Source organism: Lissotriton helveticus, chromosome 6, assembly GCF_964261635.1.
Source record: "Lissotriton helveticus chromosome 6, aLisHel1.1, whole genome shotgun sequence".
In the NCBI taxonomy this organism is placed as follows: domain Eukaryota; kingdom Metazoa; phylum Chordata; class Amphibia; order Caudata; family Salamandridae; genus Lissotriton; species Lissotriton helveticus.
Genome location: NC_136067.1, coordinates 1789536723 through 1789550806, shown reverse-complemented (window position 1 = coordinate 1789550806; position 14084 = coordinate 1789536723). Strand labels below are relative to the sequence as shown.

General features: G+C 51.0%; 1 protein-coding gene across 1 annotated transcript in view; it reads right to left on the bottom strand.

Moving 5' to 3' along the window:
- The window catches only part of LRPPRC (leucine rich pentatricopeptide repeat containing), an 848306-nt gene that overhangs the window by 821647 nt on the left and 12575 nt on the right, over positions 1-14084 (bottom strand). The window lies entirely within an intron of this gene.

The following is a 14084-nucleotide window of genomic DNA, read 5'->3' as shown; positions in this document are numbered from 1 at the left end:
ACACAATAGGGAAAAAGAGGGAGTGTGAGGCGGAGGTCAGGAAGTTAGAGGAGAAACTACTAGACTTGGAAACAATACATAGAGCACCCAGATGCCACACACACACTAGCCATTTAGAGAATATATGGACAACCGACATCTAATGCACAAGGAAGCTAGCTCAATCTATAAATCCAGACAATACACATTTCACAAGGTGGGTAACAAGACAAGAAAGTTGCTTGTCTGGATAGCACAAAGGTAGGAAGGATGGAGATGGGTACAGAATGTCTACACAGCGGGAGGGCACATGGCAGACAACGAAAGCACAGACATTTGCAGATTATTTGAGAGGATTATGCACTCTACATGAGCACATTGTGCAAGGGCTAGACTTGGACAGTGTCCTCAAAGAAATCCCAATATCTAAATGAGAGGGTGGGAGGGAGGCAACAAAGCTCTTAGATGGTGAAATACAAGAGGAATAGATCGAGGAAACCCTCACGCAGTTAAAAGGTGGCAAATTACCAGGCCTCAATGGTCTGCCACTGGAATTTCTTAAATATGTGTAAAGCCAGTAGGTGAAGCAAATTCAAGCAATGCTCTAGATGACTCCAAAAATAAGGGTGAGTTACCAAGGGGCTTTAGACAATCAACAAGAGTCCTAATTCATAAATAGAGAAAGCCCTGAACTCTGTTCTTTGTACCAACTGATCTCCCTGCTCAACATGTAAACAAAATTGCTTGCAACGGTGTAAGCAAACCGCCAGATGCAAGTAATTTATACCATGAAAGCCTCAGACTAATCAGGCTTCAAGCCTTACAGGTATACCAGGCACAACCTCAGGCGACTATTGGGGTGTCTAGTGTGTAAAGGGAGAATGCAGGAACCGGCAGTACTTCTACCGTTGGACACTGACAAGGCATGGCCACACATAATAACTCTGCTGGAAATGGGTGGGCTTTGGCCCCTTCTTCCAGGTATGGGTGCAGCTCCTATACACAACCCCATGGTCCAGGTGCGAGTAAACGGTTCACTATCGGCGGAGTTTGACCAGGGAAGGGGGCAGGGTGACCCGGTAGGGTTGCGTCCTGTTCCTCCTCCTCACTGCCACTGGTAGCCAAATGGATCCTCTGCAATGCTTCGATCAACAGGCTGCGCTGGGACTATGAGTGGATATTGTCTCGTTATATGCAGACTAGGTATTGACCCTGTATTGTTATATCTAGTGGAGCCTCAAGCATCCAACACTCGAATACTGGAGACCTTTGAGGTCTTTGGGACATATTCTGTACTGTGCATTAATTGGAATACATCTTGCATATATACACTGGTGGGGAAGAGACCCAAGACGGATTGGCAGTGTCCAATACCCAGAGAAGAAATAGGATTCAGATAGTTGGGAATTCTTGTCACTAGAGAACAGCAGCTCTTTTATGAAAGAAACCTAGGAAGACTGCTCGAGGAATACAGGGAAGACGTGGTCTACTGGTGATGGTTCCCTCTGTCCCAATGGGCCGAGCTGCCTTATATAAAATGCTATACCTACCCAAGTTCCTACATGCCCTCCAGAACACCCTGTTCGAAGTCCCTTACCAGTTTTTCATGCCGGTCGAGGCAGAAAGGAGGCTACTGTTGTAGGACGACGGTGCACCACTAACAGCGATTGCAACACTGACCAGAAAGCCCTTCGATAGGGCTATTGCTTACCAAACCTGCGACTTTGCCATTGGTAGACTCAACTGGTGACACTGATCGACCAGTCGCGTGTGGAGCTGGGAGAGCTCCAGCCAATGGTTGACAGACTAGCTTTGGATCTGCTGGGCTATAGCAGAGAGAGCTATGGGAAGGAAGACCTGTCTACACTACCATCCCCAAAGGGATGGTAATCAAAGCATTGAGAGGGGCAAAAAAAAAACCAAACAGAACACATTAACTCTGGAGACTACGTTATGAGAGGCGGCTGCCCTGTTGCCTTTGTGGGGTGGGAGTGGAAAGATACAAGAAATGGGACGTGCTGGGCATATGGAAGTTGGCGAATATTGGGACAGACAATAGCAGGATGACGTCTAAGAACCTCCAGGTGCAATATGAGTTGACTGGGAGTCAATACCTAGGTTATGTACAGATCAGGCATCGCCTACAGGGGACATACCAGATGAGAATCAACTGAAATACAGAGTATTAGGGCCCTGTTGCTCCGCCATGCGTTCTTACTGATATATGGCACCTTATTGGCTAATAATGCCCCCTTTCTGAACATGCTGCACAATAAGTGGGAAGAAGACTTCAGCATGTTGGGAGATGATCAATGGAGAGGTACCCTGAAGAGGTGCTGATCAGAGCGGAGTTCCAACTTATCCAGCTCAAAATCCTACATAGAACATATTACACCAGATCACAGCTGTTTGCCACTGAGTAGCATTACAACAGACAGGTGCCTAAGGAGGTGAACTAAATGGGCACACATACACACACTATGGGAATGGCCAAGGATAAGCCTGGTCCAACTCAAGGTAATACAAGCCCTGGAGGAGCAGACAGAGTTCAATGTACGGGTTGTTAAGCTTGGAATCTGGGGGGGAGGGGGAGGTCCAAACGTTAGATGTGCGCTTAATTCCTTTAACTTAGCTTAAATAGTTGACACTATGTCACCTCGAGGTGCGGCAGTGCCAACACACCAACAATGTGTCTAAGTTAGTTTACTAAAGTATGGAGCTCATCGAATGACATAGCAGACTAATATGGTGAATTTTAGGTACAGCTATCCGAAACTGTGTGGCAGAGCCAAGATGACTGGGAGGACTGTACAAACAAAGTTTCTGGCAGACTAACTAGAATCTCAAACATAAAGTGCTCAGTGGGAGAAGTAGAGGGTCTTATAAAATGTAGCATTCTAAAATCATTGTGATGTGTATAGAAATAGCTTAGTTTGTCATAAAAAATGACCCAGAGGTTCCTAGTTGACTTAACAAGTGTTGGAGGCACCTGTAGTTCTGAAGGCAAGCAGGTTGGGGACCGGAATGTACATCTATTACAGAAAATTAGAACCTTAGATAAGACTTTGCCATGTATTGTGAAACTGTCATGGCATATCCAAGAAGCATCTGCAGTCATACGATTACTGAAGGTGGATTGTGTAGTCGCAATGTCTTTGGGGATGGACACGATGATCTGGCCCTCGTCAGCATACAAAATGATACAGAAACCATTAATTCTTACTAACTCTATCAGAGGAATCATACAGATGTTGAATGAATTTGGGCTTACATAGTGGTCCTATTGCACCCAGCATTGTGCTGTAAGTTCAAAAGATTGAAGAGGAGGGTATGCAACTACATGGCGTTTTATTGCTAATAAAGGAGCAGAAACAATTTAAGGCAAGAACAGTTTCAATGCTATGAGCTGGTAAAAAGATGACCTGGGAGCAGTCAAAAAGTTACTGTTTTCAATATAGGAAAAAAGTTGGGCGCAGACTGCTTTTTCGAATAATTTTGGAAAGCAAAGAAAGTAGAGAGATTGGTATATCATTAGACAGTATCATTAGATAGTTGTTTTTTTCCAGTATAGCAACTACCAAAGATTTTTTTTCCAAAGGCTTAGAGCCTCCAGTTGGAGGAGATGAAATATTGTCTGCATTTAATATTAATAATAAAAAGAGGATCACGGCAAGATGGCGACGGAGTAGGACGTGCTTCTTGTCCCCTCCGGCGCCGGGCCTTCAATAGCCTTGTCCAGCGTTGACCCCAGGAGCTCCTCTGGGCTTAAAGTCGCTCCGGAGCCTACTATAAGCCGTGGCTGGCAGCGGGCTGAGTTCCGACGCTCCTAGTACCCGAGGTCGTGGGTTTGGAGCTGGCGGCGATCCTCGCGCCCTGTGAGGCGCTGAAAGCTGGAGCGCCGGACGGAGCAGCAGGGAACTCTAGGGGCACTCGGCGAACGGTGGTGGTCGGTGCTGCCTCATCTTTGCCGCGGAACGTTCCAAGGGCCAAGCGGCAGCGAGAACGGACCCGGTTGGTGCCGTGGCTTTGAGCTCCGGGAGGGGGCGGAGCCTATCACCCGCGGACGGCGGGCCCTGCGGCACGGCAGGCGGCCTAATTGAGGCCGGGGACTGAGGCCTGGTCCGCGAATCGGTCTGCGCTACGCCTGGGGGCCGTTCCTCCGCGCTGCAGCCTGGGCGGTGCACGGCAGCTGGGGCGACTGGGCCCTTCAGTGGAGAGCAGAAGCGGTCACGGGGTGGCACGCTAGGGGGCCTCAGCTTGGCCCTGAGTGTGCATGACCGGCTTGGCACGGTTGCTGGCAGCTGAGAGGAGACACAGGGCAGCGTGAGCGCTCGTCCCCTCGGCGGGGGAGCCCTGCTACAGGACGGCGACGAAGCAGGCTGCAGGTACGCAGATTGACCGGGGATCCGGTGAAATAACGCTGTGCCCGGCTGATGAGGTTTTGGGGGCCTCTGAAGGTCTCCTGGAGATGATTGTGCCCAGAAGGCGGCTTTCCCTCGCCCGGACCTGGCGGCGGTCCTGCGCCCTGTGGAGGGAGTGCTTCGATTGACTCACACGCCCGGGAGGCCGGCTCCTCACACGCCGCCACGCACCTGCCTACCCGGGGTGTACTTTCTGTGTGCTGGGACCTCGAGGTCTACAGGCTAGAGACGCCGGACTAACTTTGACATTGGGGCGCAGGGGGGACGGCTGGAGATTGTTGGGCGGTGCCTCCGCCTGGCTATTACAGCAGGTTCTGGTGGTCTCTGCTCCCCTGTGCACCGCTTTTTTGGCCTGACACCGGTGGTGGACTGCGACAGCGATGGCCGCCTCCCTACGCAAGGGGAAGCCTGGTAAAGATGGGTCAGCTAAGGGCTCTCAGGCCCCGGCCTCCCCCGGTCCTAGAGCATCTCCGGGGCGGTCTGACGATGAGGCCCCGGCTACTAAGGCCTTCATGAAGGAACTCTTCGCCTCCATCAAAGATGATATTGCCGAGCTCCGAACCCAGCTAACTTCGGATCTCCGTGAGGTGCGAAGGGATGTCGACGGTCTTGGGGAGAGAGTGGCCACTCTGGAAGACCATGACCTCAGCGTGGCCAATGATGTCCACCTGCTACAACAGGACGTGCTCCGGCTCATGGAACAGAACATAGATTTGCAGGCCCACGCTGAGGATCTGGAGAATCGTTCTCGCCGAAATAACATCCGCATTCGTGCGGTCCCCTGGGAAGGCGAAGCGGGAGATCTCAGGGAATATGTGCCGGCGCTCTTTCTTCAGATTTTGGATGAGGAAGATGTGCAGGACATCAGAATGGATAGAGTCCATAGAGTGGGGCTGCCCAGGCGGAATGGGGGACCTCCCCCTGACATACTTGTATGTGTGCACGATTTCCAACTCAAGGAGCGAATCCTCAGGAAGGCGCGGGACATTCCCTCCCTGCAATTCCGAGATCATCGTCCTCAGCTTTATCAGGACCTGGCTGCTTCCACGCTCCAGAAGAGGCGCGAGTTTCGACCGGTCACTGCTTATTTGAGGGAGCACAACATCTCCTACTCGTGGGGCCATCCCTTCCGCATAGTCTTCCGTTGGCAGAATAGGCTGGCACAGATTCGGTCTCTCCGGGAAGCGAAGGCACTCCTGGGGATTGAGGAGGAGACGCCGGCGCAGGCCCGTCGCAGTCCTTCACCACGGAGACGACACCGTTCCCCGTCTTGGCACAGAGTGGGACCGGAGGCGAGCCGCCGGAGGCCTGACCACATGACTAGCCTGCAGGAGCGTGGGAGTGCAGTGGCGTCAGTGGCCTCTGCCACGCTGGCGTCGACGCAGCAGAGCTCTGGGGCGGCCTGATCTTCGGGCAGCTCACCTTGGTGCCGGAGGGGCACGCACATTCAGGTACCGGGGTTATGTATGTAGTTTTCGAGAAGACACCCCGCCCTTTGGCCTTGGGAGATCCGATGTTGGGTCCCCATCCACACCCCCAGGGGGCTTCCAGTGACTTGAGTTTTTTCTTCTTCTTCTTGTTCCTTTTGTTGTGGGGTGTGTTGGGGGGTGGGGGGCGTGAGGGGAGGGGGTCGAGGAAGGTCCATGGTGGTGACAAGGGTGCTAGGGGGTGTGTATGGCAGAGATGCACGTTTGACATAAGGAGGATTGGGGCAGTGGGGGCGTACCCACGGTTCAAGATGACTTGCGGTCCGGCTAAAGGAGTAAGGTGGGGGGGGGCAGGTAGCACATCGGCATTACAGGTGGCGGGTGAGTTTAGGCCTCTGAGAGGGGGGACTCCTGGGCTGGCATTGGCTGGGGTCGGGGTGATGTTCTGTGATGCCTGTTAGTATAGGGACCTGGAATGTTAAAGGGCTTAACTCGCCGCAGAAACGACAAAAAGTATGGAAATATGTGACTGACCACCAGCTGGATGTGGTGGGTCTCCAGGAGACTCATCTAGCGCGCAAAGACGAGCTGCGCCTCCGACATAAGGCTTACCCACTTATTTACAGGTCTTCTGCTACTACGAAACACAGAGGGGTGGCCATCCTCTTTCGCGCCGCGCTGCACTTCCAACCTGTAGAGGTGCGCAGTGACAAGGATGGCCGTTGGTTGATGGTGAAAGGGGTTGTTCGGGGGCGAATGTGTACTTTTGTAGTGGTTTATCTCCCTAATGCTGGCCAAAATAAGTTCCTACAGGACTTGCTGCAGAAGGTGGGGGATTTCACGGATGGGCACTTGTTCCTCATGGGGGATTTTAATTTGGTATGGGATGAGGTTGTGGATAGCTCTAGGTCTCACAGGGCTGATACAGGAGTGTTTTCGGGTGCAACACAGCAAATGGTGGGTGAAATGGGGCTGATTGATGGATGGCGATTTTATCACCCTACTTCCAGAGATTACACATTCTTTTCCCATGTACACCACTCCTACTCCCGATTAGATTATATTTTCCTCAGTCAGGCCCTTAGGGGAGATGTCCTCGATTCCACCATTCTCCCGCTTTCAGTCTCCGACCACAGTTTGCTGGTTCTCACCCTTCGCTGGACGCTGTCCGGTAACGGACAGCGGAAATGGTACTTCCCAGCCTCGGTGATCAGGGATGACGCATCGAATAAGGCACTACGGGAGGCCATTAGGGAGTTTTTTGATCTCAACCCCACAACGGATACATCGGTAGCTAATACTTGGGACGCCTTTAAGGCGTCAATCAGGGGTACGTGTATAGGCCTTAACGCCACTCTTAACAGGTTGAGGCGGAAAGACCGGGAGGACCTGGAGGCCGAGTTGACCAACCTCGAACAAGAGCACAAGCTCCGTCCGTCGAGGGTGACCCTACGCCCGCTTACGGCGGTCCGAGGGAAACTGAGAGCTCACTACAATAACAGGGCTGAACTCACGATGTTGAGGCTGGGGCGACAATCTTATTCCTCTGGGAATAAGGTGGGTAGACACCTAGCGCGTCAACTGCGTGACAGGAGGGAGCGCGAATATGTCGGCGGGATTGAGGATGACGCGGGCGTACTACAGCATAGGGACGAACTGAAGGCGAGCATTTTTGGCCGCTTTTATGCGAACCTCTACGCGGGGGACGGCCTCGATGCAGAAGCACAAAGGGAGTATTTGCGGCGCCTATCGCTCCCCCAGATATCGAAGGAGTGGAATGACCTGTTGGAGGCCCCGGTCACCAGGGAAGAGGTGCTTGAGGTCATCAAAAATTTGAAACTGCACAAAGCACCTGGGCCAGATGGCTATACGGCCGTCTTCTACAAGACATACGCCACTGAACTTTGCGACTTCCTAATGTCCCTCTTTAATGATATGGCCAACTCTGGTGCCGCGGCCGGAACTTTGGCGGAGGCGGTCATTACGATCCTGCCGAAGCCCGGGAAGGACCCTACCCAGTGCGCTTCCTTCCGCCCAATAGCGCTACTTAACATAGACGCTAAGCTGTATTCAGCAATCCTGGCACGCAGGTTACAAGATCTGATGCCGGCAATTATTCATCCTGACCAGTCCGGGTTTATCAAGGGGCGCCAGACTCACGATAATACGCGGAGGGTGGTACACCTCATTGAAAAGGCAGATAGGTTCCGCATCCCAGCGGTCCTAGTTGGGTTGGATGCCGAAAAGGCCTTCGACCGTGTGGACTGGGGCTTCCTATTTAATGTCGGCATATGGCTTTTCGGATAAATTTATTACTATGGTGAAGGCCAATTTTTGCACTCCCAGGTCACGGGTGACAGTGAATGGACACTTCTCGGCGTTCTTTCCACACTCCAGTGGTACCAGGCAGGGTTGCCCTCTTTCACCTCTCCTGTTCGCGTTGAGCATTGAACCCTTAGCATTGGCGGTACGTGAGAGCGAGGGGATCCGGGGCATCCCTTTCACGGGAGAACATAAAATCACGCTCTTCGCGGACGACGTTCTGCTCTCGGTGGCGGACCCGGAACACTCGTTGCCCTGCATTAGGGAGGCCTTATTGCAATTTGAAGCGGTGGCCGGTTTCAAGGTCAACTATAGTAAGTCGTATATCCTGAATCTCACCCTGTCGCAGGCGGAGGTGGAGCGGGTGCGTCCCTTGACGCCCTTAGCATGGGCCACCAGTTCGATAGTTTACTTGGGGGTCCATTTGACCTCGACGGTGGGCGGATTGTTCTCGGCCAACTTCCCCCCTCTCTTAGCGACAACACGAGCTGAAATGGACAGGTGGAAACTTAAATTTCTGTCCTGGTTGGGCAGGATCCACTCTGTAAAGATGGTTCTCCTTCCCAAATATCTATATTTATTCCAGGCGCTGCCCATCCCACTGGATAGCGACTTCTTTCGACGCCTCAGGAATCAGATATTGCGATTTATTTGGCAGGGGGGGCAGGCTCGTCTTCCCTTTACGGTCTTGCGTCGACCAAAGTCTGAGGAGGAGTCGGACTTCCGGACCTGCAGCTTTATTATAAAGCGGCACAACTGAGGGTGTTAGTGGAGTGGTCGCAGCAAACGTCAGAGAAGCACTGGCTTCACATGGACCGGAGCGTGACGGGTAGATCAGTCTGGGACCTGGCGTGGAAACCAAAGAAAGACCGCCCTGTTAACGCTTACATTAGCACCCCGACGGGGACGACGTTGAAAGTCTGGGACTCACTAGCTTCAGACGAGAGGTGGACTACGTTTCCCTCACCCTTCACACCCATACATTTCAACCCAGCCTTCCCGCCAGCACTCCAAGAGGGTCCCTTTGATGCTTGGGTTAGTGCTCTACAGCCCCCCTCCCTCTATCTGTTTCATGGGCAGGACCCTCTCTCCTTTGCTAATTGTACACGGGACTATGGGATCCCCCCGATTGAACGATATCACCACGTGCAATTGCTCCACTGGGCTACATCGCCTGGAATACGGGAGGCAGCTACAAGACCACTATCATTATTTGAGGCCTTCTTACTGCGGACATCTACCATGAAAGGAACTATCTCCTTCCTGTACCAGCTCTTGCTTCGATCTGCTGTGGCGCCCAGGCCTCGTTACGTGGAACAGTGGGAGGAAATGGTGGGGAGAGATATCTCTGATACCAAATGGTCTGCACTGTGGCGGGATCTGACTGCCACAGTGCAGACCATCTGACTGCGTTTAATCACTCGCTACATCTAAGGGAAGAGCATCTTAAGACACTTATGCTTTGGTATCTCTGCCCGACTCGGCTCCATCGCATATACCCGGCCACGTCCGACAAATGCTGGAGGGGTTGTGGGTTCCTTGGTGACTTCCGCCATATATGGTGGGACTGCCCAGTGATTCGACCTTATTGCGAGGAAATTCTCTCCCATATCAAGGACATTCTTCGCTATCCTGTCGAGAACTCCATCGCCTCTGTTCTGCTGGGGCCTGCGGGAACCTGGCCTGGAATACCAGACTCGGGCGGACAAGAAGATCTTGTGGCTCTGCCTAGGAGCTGCCAAGCTCACGTTAGCCTCCGCTTGGAAACAGAAGGGGGCACCAGCCATTTCTCTGTGGCACGCAAGGCTCTGGAAACTTTTAAGTATGGAAAGAATGGCGGACATCTTCCTGGGTAACTTCAAAAACTTTCAATTTCAGTGGGGGCCGCTGGTTACCTTTCTCTCTAAAGGGTTGCCATCAGCTGTGTGTCCCGCATCCTTAAGATCGCTACACCTCTTTCAAATCTAGAGTGAATGATGGGATGGCATTTGGGGCGAATGGAGTCACCGCCATGGGGAGGGAGGGGGTGGACTGGGAGGGGGGGACTTGTTTATGTTCCTTTGATCTTGGGCCCTTGGGCTGCATATTGCAGGGCACACTACCCTATGCATTGCTGCACAGGATATTCTACCTACAAGCCAATCAGTGGTCTTAACCTTCACGTCCTCGTTGCAGAGTTCCATGGACTGCTGATCTAAGAACTTTGAACTTGATTATGTACTTATGTTACTACACGGTCTCTACGCCAGCGATGTTCTGTTAAACTGTCCTCCTGTGCGAGGGAATGTGTGGAACCTCGGGGGCCCTTGCCTTGTTTTTTCCACTGTTTACATCAAAATAAAAATTTTACAAAAAAAAGAGGATCACGGGTAGACACGATCTATGTGGAAGTAATGAATAGTGCCTTGGTGGCAAGGAGAGAAGGCGAAGTAGAGTAGGTCAACAACAGCTCTAATACCCAGCGGCAAGTGCAACTGAAGAGTACCATTACCTCGAAAGGGGAGCACAGATCAGCAGACAACACAGTCATCACAGGGAGTGGAAATCTTGCAGCATGAATCCTACAAAGTACAGAAGCACTGTGGCCTTAAGAGACAACAACACAAAGGAAGGAATTTGGAGGGAACCATCTGACAGCAGTGTAAACAAAAACTTTATTACTATCTGTAAGTGGATCGGATGTGGAAGACACATGTGGAGTAAAGCTTTCCATCTCCTTTCACGAGCAAGCTCACACAACAATCATGAATATCAGTGAATGACCATGGTTATCATTAGAGACTCAGCAGGTAGTGAGCATCAAACAAGAAACTGGAAGAAGTCCCTCAATCTCTGCAGCAGGAGGGCTTGGAAAGTAATCCATCGCCTCCTGAAAGTTGCAATAGTGAGTACGGGAGGAGGGGCAGCAACAGCAGGAGTACAGTTGATACTTCCAACCTTCATGCTGGGAGAGACATTTGGTAGTCGCATAACAATACCATACCTTTTGCTACACAAGTTGAAGGAAACAATTTAAAGATTGCATAGAAACGAGTGCTTCAGTATGGAGAGGAGATGGCAGCAGTGTAAACAAAAACCTTATTACTGTCTGTAAGTGTATCGGATCAGGAAGACACATGTGGAGTAAAGCTTCCATCCCCTTTCACGACCAAGCTCACACAACAATCATGAATACCAGTGAATGAGACTGGACATCAATCACGCAGATGATAAGAGACTGGCTGAGAATAACTGTCCATGGCGCTCTGATGACAGAGTACCTACAAGTCAAAATCGCCCCAAGGGGCTTGATTGCTAACATACTACCAAAGATCTTCCTAGAGGATGCCCCCTTCAAAAAAGACTGGTGTCAGGTGTCCTGGAAGTGCATCAAGGACTTACTGTTTCTGATAATTAATACTGCCAAAAGACTAGCAGATGCTCTCTTGGTGAAAATACAAGTAGCAGAGGCTGCTCTCAAATCCTCGATGCCTAAAACAGCTTTCACCAATAAACTGGCAGAGAACAACAATGAGATCACAGAAAACAGAGAATTCTTGTTGAAGCAGAAACTCACTAAGCTTCGAAAAGATGTCGTCAAATTTGACAATGAAAAGGTGTACCCCTACCTTAAGGATGACTACATGTCATCCAAAAACAATTACTCATCAGACGAGAGTTCAGACAATGGGAGTAGAAGGGGCTCGTCCAACAGTGACTCAAGTGGTGGTAGCTGGGGTACCAACAACCCCAACAACCAACGGAGACCGTATTACCAACCACAGCCCTATCAAAACTATGAGAATGGCCCAGTATTCCATGGTCCCATGCAACCACCCTGACAATACCCAATGTATCCTCAGGGACCGCCCAAATACTTCCCCATGAGTAACCCACCTTTTTTAGGCAGAGGCTGGGGCAAAGGAAGAGGGCGAAGAAGAGGAGCACAGAAGGGGGTGCATTGGGAGGACCAGACACCCCAGTCAGTGGAAACCAGGAGCATGAGAAGGGGAAGGAGGACCTAGTTGTCAACCTCTCTAAGAGGACACTGAACAATGTGGAGCGCGCAGTACTGGAGAAAGGGCTTGGGTTTGTCCCTACCCCTGCCCCAGACAAATTCAACGAAATGTGTGAATTAAAGCAATTCTTCAGGAAGGTACGCCTCAAGGCATTCTTCCTTGATGAGACTCCCTGTGAACAGCTTGACACAGGACTCCACAACCCGTCTACCTTCACACCCAGCACCCAAATGGTCCCCCCCGAGATACTGACGTTTGAGAATGCAGTACTGAAGGACCTTACCAACATACCCAGGGTTGACCAATATAAAAACCTGACAAAAGCTGAGAAAAAAGCAGCGAGAGTTCTCGCCAATGACACCAGCATTACCATCAAACAGGCTGACAAAGGGGGAGCTATCGTAATCCAATCCACAGAGGATTACGACAGAGTGTAGACGCTAACTGTCTAACACTTAACACCACACCCCCCTCTCAGTTGACCCCACAGCTAGACTAAAGGCTGAGATAACAACTATGGTGTTTGAAGCTGAGACCAATGAGTGGATCAGCAAAAAGGAGGCCGTGTTCCTTTTAACCAAGGAGCCCAAGATCCCATTTTTCTGCACTCTACCCAAGATACACAAAGGGACCAACCCCGTCCCCTGGAGACCTATTGTATCAGGGACTGGATTCTTGTTTGAACCACTCTCCAAATTTTGTGATTGCTTCTTGCAACCTCTGGTGAAGCAGATACCCTCCTACATCCAGGACACCGCAGACGTTCTGCGCCTGATTGACAACATTGAAGTGAGAGAAGGGGTGGATCTGTTGGTCACCCTAGATGTGGAAGCGCTATATACTAATATCCCCCAGCGCGCCACCCTGGAGGCTATTGAAGTGAGCCTCCGCGATGGGGAGTGGACCTCTCCAACGCCTATCACTTTCATTATGAACTGTGCCACTCTAGCCCTTACTGAGAATTTCTTCGAGTACAACACCCTCCTCTTCCACCAAACACAGGGCACTTCAATGGGGAGCACATTCGCCCCTAGTGTGGCCTGTCTGTATATGGCCACATTCGAGAGGGATGTCATTATGAACCCCAATAATCCATACAGGGGCAATCTCACCATGTGGAAGCGTTTTATCGACGACATCCTACTACTATGGAGAGGTGACTTGGATACTTGTGAATCCTTCTGTCAGTGGATTAATACACAAAAACCCTACCTAAAATTCACAAGCACTATATCCAACAGCAATATCCCTTTCCTAGACCCGAGAATCTGGCTGACCGATACAGGCCTGCAAACCAGCCTATACAAAAAGACAACTGACAGGAATAGTCTCCTATTATACCAAAGTCACCACCCTAAATCCCTACGGGACAACCTCCCCGTCGGCCAGTTCCTTAGGATTAGAAGGAACTGTACTTCACTGGCTGACTATAAAACTGAGGGACAACTGCTGCAACACAGCCTACTCGACAGGGGTTATCCAGCCCGCAATAGAAGACAATCATACAAACGGGCCATGAATAACCCTAGGGAAACACTGTTACAAGGTAGAGTGAGGGACACCACTGAGGTCCTCACCTGCGTGACCTCCTTCACCTGCAATTCTAACTTGATAAAAAAAGACGATCAACAAACACTGGGGGATCGTAAACACCGGGGCTTTAGATATTCCTAATCCCAGAATCACGTTTAAACGCACTCCCAATCTGAAGGACACTCTGGTCCACACTAGACCCAGGACCAAGGAAATCACCGGCCAGAGGACACTCTGGGAACTACCGCCTGTGGTCGGCCACTATCCCTGTGGTGGCTGCTCAGTCTGCTCCCAGACCAGTAAATACAAGGAGATTCAACTTTAAGACACTTTTGAGTGGCAATTAAAAAGGCACACTAACTGCAACTCGAGCAAGTGCATCTACCTTCTCACATGCCCATGTG